The sequence below is a fragment of the Rhinoderma darwinii genome, unplaced genomic scaffold, assembly GCF_050947455.1.
Source record: "Rhinoderma darwinii isolate aRhiDar2 unplaced genomic scaffold, aRhiDar2.hap1 Scaffold_3401, whole genome shotgun sequence".
Classification (NCBI taxonomy): domain Eukaryota; kingdom Metazoa; phylum Chordata; class Amphibia; order Anura; family Rhinodermatidae; genus Rhinoderma; species Rhinoderma darwinii.
In genome coordinates this window covers 170,407-180,340 of record NW_027463431.1, presented here as the reverse complement: position 1 = coordinate 180,340, position 9,934 = coordinate 170,407, and the positions used below count along the sequence as shown (strand labels likewise).

General features: G+C 51.7%; 3 non-coding genes and 1 pseudogene across 3 annotated transcripts; all 4 read left to right on the top strand.

Annotated features, from left to right (window-relative positions):
• The first annotated feature begins 838 nt into the window (after nucleotides 1-838).
• LOC142705787 (U2 spliceosomal RNA) lies at nucleotides 839-1,029 on the top strand. Its single transcript, XR_012868302.1, has one exon. It is a non-coding gene; the product is annotated as a U2 spliceosomal RNA (small nuclear RNA).
• Nucleotides 1,030-2,335: 1,306 nt separating this feature from the next.
• On the top strand, nucleotides 2,336-2,437 carry LOC142705801 (U2 spliceosomal RNA; annotated as a pseudogene).
• A 5,533-nt stretch (nucleotides 2,438-7,970) lies between these two features.
• LOC142705790 (U2 spliceosomal RNA) lies at nucleotides 7,971-8,157 on the top strand. The gene has a single exon (XR_012868304.1). It is a non-coding gene; the product is annotated as a U2 spliceosomal RNA (small nuclear RNA).
• Nucleotides 8,158-9,501: 1,344 nt separating this feature from the next.
• On the top strand, nucleotides 9,502-9,692 carry LOC142705784 (U2 spliceosomal RNA). The gene has a single exon (XR_012868300.1). It is a non-coding gene; the product is annotated as a U2 spliceosomal RNA (small nuclear RNA).
• Nucleotides 9,693-9,934: the final 242 nt, after the last annotated feature.

The window sequence follows — 9,934 nt, the reverse complement described above, 5'->3', positions numbered from 1 at the left end:
CTGTCGTCCCTACATTTCCAAGAAGAAGTAAGAATTGCAGTTGCAACAAACCCTTGCTTGCCTACAAAGAGAGCAGCAATTTGGATTTGTTACTATGTTACCTGGAAGAATAACAAACTGTGCAAGGATGGAGGTTGTAGGAGCAAAGAGAAGTTGTCTGTAAAGTTGGTGGATGCCTATTTTCCATTTTGCAGTCCCTTGTCTCCCTCTTGTGGCCTCCTGGAGGCAAATAAATGTGCAAAAAAAAGACAGCCTGGCGGCCGGCTGTTGCAGTGTTGCCCTCTCAGGCAACACTGAGTGACTGACTGAGCCGCACCGTCTTATATAAAGTTCAGACGGAACTTTGCACGTGTCATAGTGGAGCCCTCAGGATTCCAGAGCCAGCTTTCTGACATCATAATGGGGCCTGCCTCAGAGATAGATAAAAGCCTGGGCCCAGGCAGTGTTGGTCAGTGCTGCTCAGCAGGCAGCACTGGACTGGACTGGACTGGATTACAGCTGATACAAGGTGTGAAGGAACAAGGGGTGGCTGTGGGCATGCACTTGCTGCCGCTGCCAGTGTTTATCTGCATGGCAGGAGGGCATTTGGGCGTTGCCAGGAAGGCGTTTTTATGTAGATTCCTCCTCTTTCAGCACTGCATTGTGGTGCAAGCAAAAGAAGCAAATCCTGTGTAGCTTCCTCTCCGGCCTTTATTCACCTCCCTCCCGCTTAGTAGCTGTAAATGTGTGTGAGCCTGCAGGGCCCCATGGAATTGCCTAGGAGTAGGCTGAATCAATCGCTGCAAGGGGTGAACAGCAGTATGGGACAGGCTCGGGCAAGGCAAGGGCCGCTCGGGTTATCGCTTCTCGGCCTTTTGGCTAAGATCAAGTGTAGTATCTGTTCTTATCAGTTTAATATCTGATACGTCCCCTATCTGGGGACCATATATTAAATGGATTTTTAGAACAGGGAGATGGAAATAGAGCTTGCTCTGTCCACTCCACGCATTGACCTGGTATTGCAGTATTTCCAGGACCGGTGCACCCTTCCCTTATGTGTTGACTAAAATCAGATTCCAAAAGTGCTATTTGTGTTTGCTATTGTTTTTGTCTTTCTGATGGGATCTCCCCTTTTAATCCCATTATTTCAACACCTGTTGGACAATGCATTTGTACAGTCATGTGTGATAATGAGCTCATTTATTAAATGCAATTAATTAATACATTGCCACCTCTTGTTGTGTGTGTGTGTGTGTGTGTGTGTGTGTGTGTGTGTCTTCTGTGTTTCTGTGTTTCCGGCATTTCACATTGGAACAGCTCATTCACCTTCCTTGTCTTCTCTCCGCCCTCCCTTTTAGGTAGGTTAAAGAGCTGCACCTGAGCCAGCCACTGATTGATTGATGCAGCACCACAGTCAAATAGTGGAGTGGAGTAGGGGGAACAGCAAACAGCCATTAAAGCAGCCCGCCCGCCACAATGGACCTACCTGTGTACACTAGATGGATGTGATGGAATGTACTGTCGTCCCTACATTTCCAAGAAGAAGTAAGAATTGCAGTTGCAACAAACCCTTGCTTGCCTACAAAGAGAGCAGCAATTTGGATTTGTTACTATGTTACCTGGAAGAATAACAAACTGTGCAAGGATGGAGGTTGTAGGAGCAAAGAGAAGTTGTCTGTAAAGTTGGTGGATGCCTATTTTCCATTTTGCAGTCCCTTGTCTCCCTCTTGTGGCCTCCTGGAGGCAAATAAATGTGCAAAAAAAAGACAGCCTGGCGGCCGGCTGTTGCAGTGTTGCCCTCTCAGGCAACACTGAGTGACTGACTGAGCCGCACCGTCTTATATAAAGTTCAGACGGAACTTTGCACGTGTCATAGTGGAGCCCTCAGGATTCCAGAGCCAGCTTTCTGACATCATAATGGGGCCTGCCTCAGAGATAGATAAAAGCCTGGGCCCAGGCAGTGTTGGTCAGTGCTGCTCAGCAGGCAGCACTGGACTGGACTGGACTGGATTACAGCTGATACAAGGTGTGAAGGAACAAGGGGTGGCTGTGGGCATGCACTTGCTGCCGCTGCCAGTGTTTATCTGCATGGCAGGAGGGCATTTGGGCGTTGCCAGGAAGGCGTTTTTATGTAGATTCCTCCTCTTTCAGCACTGCATTGTGGTGCAAGCAAAAGAAGCAAATCCTGTGTAGCTTCCTCTCCGGCCTTTATTCACCTCCCTCCCGCTTAGTAGCTGTAAATGTGTGTGAGCCTGCAGGGCCCCATGGAATTGCCTAGGAGTAGGCTGAATCAATCGCTGCAAGGGGTGAACAGCAGTATGGGACAGGCTCGGGCAAGGCAAGGGCCGCTCGGGTTATCGCTTCTCGGCCTTTTGGCTAAGATCAAGTGTAGTATCTGTTCTTATCAGTCCTTGTAAGGATAGATAGCTCGGAGAACCACTGGGGGCTATAAACACTAGCTTAGCGATCCAAGAGCGTTCCAGACGAAGCCGGCGACGAACTGCGGAGAAGAACCAGCGAAGACGACGATCCAGAAGGGAGAAGCTGCCATCGGGGAAGAAGCTCCGGGAGATCGCTGCCGGGAAGAAGGAGAACTTCGGAGAAGAGCCGCTGCTGAAGGGGATCTTCGAAGAAGCTCGGCCGCAGAAGAAGAAGCTCGACGAGGAACCGCTGCGGAAGAAATTTCGTGGAAGAACCTCGGCCAGCAAGGAGAAGATTTGCATAGCTCCGCCCCCTTCGGGAAAGAGCTATCGAAGATCCTCCCCAAGCGACAGGAACAGCTGGAAGAAGCCATGGCCTCAACCAGCAACCCTGCCACCCAGAAGAAGAAGGCTGATGGACCAGGTGAGCCGACCCAGGCCAGGACATCTCCTCCTGAAGCTTCCTCAAGCCAACAGGCCACCAGGAAGCCGAACCAGGCTGCTCCAACCCTGGAGCCCTGGATGAAGCAGACGGTGGCCCTGAAGCTGAAGGAGGTGGACGGGAGAGTGCCGGACATGACGGAAGAAGTGTTCTGCCAGAAGATGCTCCTGGACCAGGGCTTCGCTAAGCCGGAGACCATCAGCATCCAGGCCTTCATGACCGGGATGTTCTTCGTGACCTTCGCTTCGATCAACATCTGCAGAAGGTACTGGGAGATGGTGAAAGCGGCGAGGCCTGAATCCCCTTTCTCTCGCTTTGTGGGCAACTGCCCTGTCCAAAGAGAGGAAAGGCGGGTGACGGTCTCAATGCGGAACCCACACACCCCCGGCAAAGACATCACCACGCTCCTGAAGCGGTTCTGCACAGTGGTGAGGGAACCCACCCACATCCTGAACGGACTCGGCTTCTGGACTGGCAAGTGGTCGGTAATCGTCCGACTGAACAAGGATTCGAGCGCGGAAGACGGCCTCCAGCACCTGCCCCAGTCATTCTCGCTGGGCAACTCCTACGGCCTCATCTATTACCCGGACATGCCGCAGATCTGCAGGAGATGCAGCAAGAAGGGTCATTCAGTGAAGGACTGCAAGGAGGACGCCTGCAAGAACTGCCGGGTAACAGGACACGAGACCAAAGACTGCCCGAAACGGACAATGTGCAACCTCTGCGGACAAGCAGCCCACTCTTACAAGGACTGCCCGAAGAGGGATCGATCCTGGGCAACTGTAGCAGCGAAAGCTCCAGCCAGAGGGAACCCTGCCCCAGCCAGAGCTCCAGCGGCACAAAAGACCGGGAAAAAGAAGGATGGTAAGAAGACGACAGTCCCTCCCCCCCCTCTCCCGGCCCTCCCTCGCCCTACCCTTCCCACCCTCCCTCGCCCGGCCCTCCCCACCCCCCCGTCCCCAACCCCTGTCACCCCCACTGAGGCTCTCACCTTCTCCTACCCACCCATCTCAGTGGTCCTGTCACCTGCACCTCTCCCAACCCAGCCTCCCTTCTCCCCAGCTCCAGCAGCACTAACATCTTCCCCTCCAGCTGCTGGAGTCCTCTCCCTGGAGGATTTTCCCCCTCTTGTCTCCTCAGGTGCCATCCAGAGGAAGAGAAAGGTGAGGGACAGCCCAGCGGCTGAGTCCTCAAAGCGACAAGTCGTGGAAATCTGCGAAGATTCCCTTGCGCAGCAGGAGGAAATGGAGCAGATGGTGGAGGAACTCGTGTCTGAACCTGAGGTCATCGACTTCACAACAGACATCCAGGTGGCTACAATCCTGGAACAATTTCTGTCAGAAGGCCTGCTGGATCTTTCGGACCCGCCAGGCGAGGAGGATCCGCCCGACCGGACTGGTAACTAAGGTGTATCGTCTGCACTAACCTTCTTTATTCTCCCCCATGGCTGCTAAACTTAACATCTTTGGCCTCAATGTGAGGAGTGTTAGAGATAGGACTAGATGTCAGATGGTGCTAACTTTTCTTTCCAAGCAGTCGAGTGATGTATTCATGCTGCAGGAATGTACTCTCCCCTCTTCCAGGTCATACCATCATCTGGCCAGGCAGTGGACCCATGGCCCGTCCTACTGGTCTGGTGGGGGCGACTGTAAGTCTGCAGGGGTTGCCATCCTGATTAGGGGAAGCGTATTTACTGTTGACTCTGTCCAGGAGCTCGTCTGCGGCCGCTTGTTGGTCGTAGACGGTTCCTGGGCGGGAGAGCCGATTAGGCTCATCAACGTGTACGCTCCCCCTATGAAGGCTGAGCGCCTGGAACTATTCCAGACCCTGCGGACCCAGCTCGCCACCACTAGGGCAGTGGTGATGGCCGGGGACTTCAACTGCCCCATCGAAGAGGATGGACGAAGTTCCGGCACTTCAATCAAGCTGGATGTCAGTTCCAAACTGCTTATCGAGATGGTAACCGAAGCATCCTTGCAGGACGTGGTGGGCTCCATGGGGATCGGCTCTGTGAACTATTCATGGAGCCGACCCGATGGCTCACTTCGTTCTCGGATTGACTTTGTGTTCACCTCCCGGGCAGTCAAGCAGCATGGGCACTCCATGGTCCCCTGCTTCTTCTCTGACCACAGGGCCATTCTCTTCCAGGGTGCCATCGGCCACGGTTTTCCTCCCGGCCCTGGCTCCTGGAAGCTGAATTGTGCCCTGCTGGAAAGAGAGGAGGTACTGGCGGAACTTAGAGATGCCTATATTGTTTGGAGGAATGATAAAGTTTTCTTTGACAAAACCTGTGACTGGTGGGAATATGTTAAAGTTGAATTTCGTTGTTTCTTTCAGGCAAAAAGTCGTCAACAGGCGTGTGAGAGGAAGAGAGACTTCAGAGAGATGCAGCGTCAGCTGCGATCCCTGCAAGACCTCCTTCAATGCGGCTGGGACGTCAGGAAGGAGCTGGAGGAAGCCAAAAAGGGCCTGAAAAGGCACTTTGAGGAGGAATCCAAGCGAATTGTCTTTCGTTCCAAGGTGGAGAACCTGGAGAAGGGTGAGAAATGTAACTCGTTCTTTTTCAGGAAACTCCATGCCGGCCACACGCCCCTGAAGGAACTCCGAGATGAGACCGGAAACATGCATTCTGGGAAGAAGGAGGTGATGGGAGTCGTCACAGACTACTACCGAAGCCTCTACTCCCGGAAAACCACTGACCCCGAAGCCGCCGATAAATTCCTGTCAGGTATCACTAATCATCTTGATCCTGCAGGTACGGAGGCTATGGATGTACCCCTGACGGTGGAGGAACTGCTCTCTGCCGCTAAATCCTTCAGACCCGGCAGGACCCCGGGCAGTGATGGTCTCCCAGCAGAGCTCTATGTAGCGCTGGGGGACTTGATCTGTCCGGACCTACTGGAGCTCTATGAGGAGATGGTGGTGGAGGGTAGAATGCCACCGTCCTTGAGAGAAGGCATGATCACGATCTTGTATAAGCGGAAGGGGGAGAGATGTGACCTGAAAAACTGGCGTCCCATCTCTCTCCTGAACGTGGACTACAAGATCCTCGCCAAAGTATTGACCAACAGACTGAAGGTTGTCATCGGACAGATCATCGGATCGGACCAAACCTGCGGCATTCCTGGCCGTAGGGTGGCCGACAGTCTTGCCCTGGTGAGGGACACGGTGCATTACATGCAAAGCCGCCGTACACACGCGGCCCTGGTCAGTCTGGATCAGGAGAAGGCTTTTGACCGGGTCTCTCACGAATTCATGGGTAAGGCTCTGCGTAGGCTGCGGCTTGGCAGGTTGTTCTGTTTGTATGTTAACCTGATGTATTGCGATATTTACAGCTCGGTGCTGGTGAACGGCTGGAAGACTGACCCCTTTCCTGTATCGTCGGGGGTTAGACAAGGCTGTCCTCTTTCACCTCTCCTTTTTGTTTGTGTTATAGAGCTCTTCGCAGAGGCTATCCGGCAGAATGGAGAGATCAGAGGGATCACCGCACCAGGTCCAGGACACTTCGAGGTCAAATGCTCGCTGTACATGGACGACGTGACCGTCTTCTGCGCTGACCAGAGTTCGGTGACTGCACTCGTCCAGACCTGTGAGGAGTTCGGACGCGCTTCAGGGGCAAAAGTCAACTGCGGGAAGTCGGAAGCCATGCTCTTCGGAAAGTGGTACCTGCCTTCTCCTGCCTCCTTCCCGTTTACTATCAAGCCGGACTTCATCAAAATTCTGGGAGTCTGGTTCGGTAAGGAAGGTGCAGCCCTAAAGTCGTGGGAAGAACGCTTGGCCAAAGTCAACCAAAGGATCGGACTGTGGAGCCTCAGACAACTCACTATTGAGGGCAAAGCAATGGTCCTGCGTAACGAAGTCTTGCCTGTGCTACAATACACTGCACAGGCATGGCCCCCTCTTGCAACGGTCTCGAGGGCCATTACCAGGACTGTGTTTCGCTTCATCTGGGGCTCGAAAATGGACAGAGTAAAGCGGACTGTTATGTACAAGGAGCCCCGCAAAGGTGGGAAGGGTATACCCGACATTCCCACTCTGCTGCGGATCGCTTTTGTATGTGACTGTGTTCGTAGGACTCTGAGGACAGCAAACGGCTCTGCGGGCAAGGCCATGTCCCGCTACTTCCTCCTTCCCCTCTGGCGAGGTTTTGGCTGGGATAAGTGGGACAGCTCCTTCCCTTACAACTGGCACGCTCCCTGGTTCTACGGAGATGTCGTCCGGTTTGTGAGGGAGCATCAACTGGAGGGTCTTAAGCCCGACTTGTGGAAACCTAAGACGATCCACAAGCACATCAGAGCAAAGGACTCACTGGAGTTTGTTCCAGGGCTTCATGCCGACACGTTGGAGACTGTTTGGACTAACGTGTCATCTGGCAGGTTGACCAACGGGCACAAGGACATTTCATGGATGGCCATCCAGGGAGGACTGCCTCTTAGGTCATTCATGCATGCCCGCAACCTGTGCAAGACCCGGTACTGCCCCAGGTGCCCCTTCACGGAGGAAACATCTTTGCACATTTTCTGGCAGTGCCCCTTTGCACAGGGTCTGTTGAAAGCCTTGGAACACGAACTCAAGGACTCAGTTCCCAGGAACAGACTGTCGTACCGCTCGGTACTTTATGGACTATTTTCTGGGAATACCACGGATGGAGCAATCCAGGAAGCCTGGCGCCTTATGAACTGTTTTAAGGACGCTATATGGTTCGCCAGGAATCGTCTGATTTTGCGGAGAGAGAGTGTGTCCGTCCAGGACTGCCGCAGGCTGATCCACAGCCTGCTCAGAGACTATTCCACCTGGGACAGCCCGGACGTCGATGAGGAAGAGGACTGATACTCCCCTTCCCCCCACTCTCCCTTCTTGTGTGTTGTCTTTCAATAAAGCTTCGGGCCTGTGATTTCCCCCTTCCCTATCCCCTCCTACCCACTCCCCTATCCCATCACTTGTCTATAATGCTTTGTTGTTTGGCGTTAGTGAATGCAAGAATGTTAGTGTAGCATGTGGTGTAATGTATAGCATAGGCTAGCCTGTACTGTGTATTATACTGTCATGTTATGTTTGACGACTGTTATTATTTATTATTTGCTGCTTCATGGCTTGCGCTGCGTCGCAGTAATGTTTGTATGATGACGATTGATTGTCAATAAAGCAATTTTCAATCAAAAATCTGTTCTTATCAGTTTAATATCTGATACGTCCCCTATCTGGGGACCATATATTAAATGGATTTTTAGAACAGGGAGATGGAAATAGAGCTTGCTCTGTCCACTCCACGCATTGACCTGGTATTGCAGTATTTCCAGGACCGGTGCACCCTTCCCTTATGTGTTGACTAAAATCAGATTCCAAAAGTGCTATTTGTGTTTGCTATTGTTTTTGTCTTTCTGATGGGATCTCCCCTTTTAATCCCATTATTTCAACACCTGTTGGACAATGCATTTGTACAGTCATGTGTGATAATGAGCTCATTTATTAAATGCAATTAATTAATACATTGCCACCTCTTGTTGTGTGTGTGTGTGTGTGTGTGTGTGTGTGTGTGTGTGTGTGTGTGTGTGTGTGTGTGTGTGTGTGTGTGTGTGTCTTCTGTGTTTCTGTGTTTCCGGCATTTCACATTGGAACAGCTCATTCACCTTCCTTGTCTTCTCTCCGCCCTCCCTTTTAGGTAGGTTAAAGAGCTGCACCTGAGCCAGCCACTGATTGATTGATGCAGCACCACAGTCAAATAGTGGAGTGGAGTAGGGGGAACAGCAAACAGCCATTAAAGCAGCCCGCCCGCCACAATGGACCTACCTGTGTACACTAGATGGATGTGATGGAATGTACTGTCGTCCCTACATTTCCAAGAAGAAGTAAGAATTGCAGTTGCAACAAACCCTTGCTTGCCTACAAAGAGAGCAGCAATTTGGATTTGTTACTATGTTACCTGGAAGAATAACAAACTGTGCAAGGATGGAGGTTGTAGGAGCAAAGAGAAGTTGTCTGTAAAGTTGGTGGATGCCTATTTTCCATTTTGCAGTCCCTTGTCTCCCTCTTGTGGCCTCCTGGAGGCAAATAAATGTGCAAAAAAAAGACAGCCTGGCGGCCGGCTGTTGCAGTGTTGCCCTCTCAGGCAACACTGAGTGACTGACTGAGCCGCACCGTCTTATATAAAGTTCAGACGGAACTTTGCACGTGTCATAGTGGAGCCCTCAGGATTCCAGAGCCAGCTTTCTGACATCATAATGGGGCCTGCCTCAGAGATAGATAAAAGCCTGGGCCCAGGCAGTGTTGGTCAGTGCTGCTCAGCAGGCAGCACTGGACTGGACTGGACTGGATTACAGCTGATACAAGGTGTGAAGGAACAAGGGGTGGCTGTGGGCATGCACTTGCTGCCGCTGCCAGTGTTTATCTGCATGGCAGGAGGGCATTTGGGCGTTGCCAGGAAGGCGTTTTTATGTAGATTCCTCCTCTTTCAGCACTGCATTGTGGTGCAAGCAAAAGAAGCAAATCCTGTGTAGCTTCCTCTCCGGCCTTTATTCACCTCCCTCCCGCTTAGTAGCTGTAAATGTGTGTGAGCCTGCAGGGCCCCATGGAATTGCCTAGGAGTAGGCTGAATCAATCGCTGCAAGGGGTGAACAGCAGTATGGGACAGGCTCGGGCAAGGCAAGGGCCGCTCGGGTTATCGCTTCTCGGCCTTTTGGCTAAGATCAAGTGTAGTATCTGTTCTTATCAGTTTAATATCTGATACGTCCCCTATCTGGGGACCATATATTAAATGGATTTTTAGAACAGGGAGATGGAAATAGAGCTTGCTCTGTCCACTCCACGCATTGACCTGGTATTGCAGTATTTCCAGGACCGGTGCACCCTTCCCTTATGTGTTGACTAAAATCAGATTCCAAAAGTGCTATTTGTGTTTGCTATTGTTTTTGTCTTTCTGATGGGATCTCCCCTTTTAATCCCATTATTTCAACACCTGTTGGACAATGCATTTGTACAGTCATGTGTGATAATGAGCTCATTTATTAAATGCAATTAATTAATACATTGCCACCTCTTGTTGTGTGTGTGTGTGTGTGTGTGTGTGTGTGTGTGTGTGTGTGTGTGTGTGTGT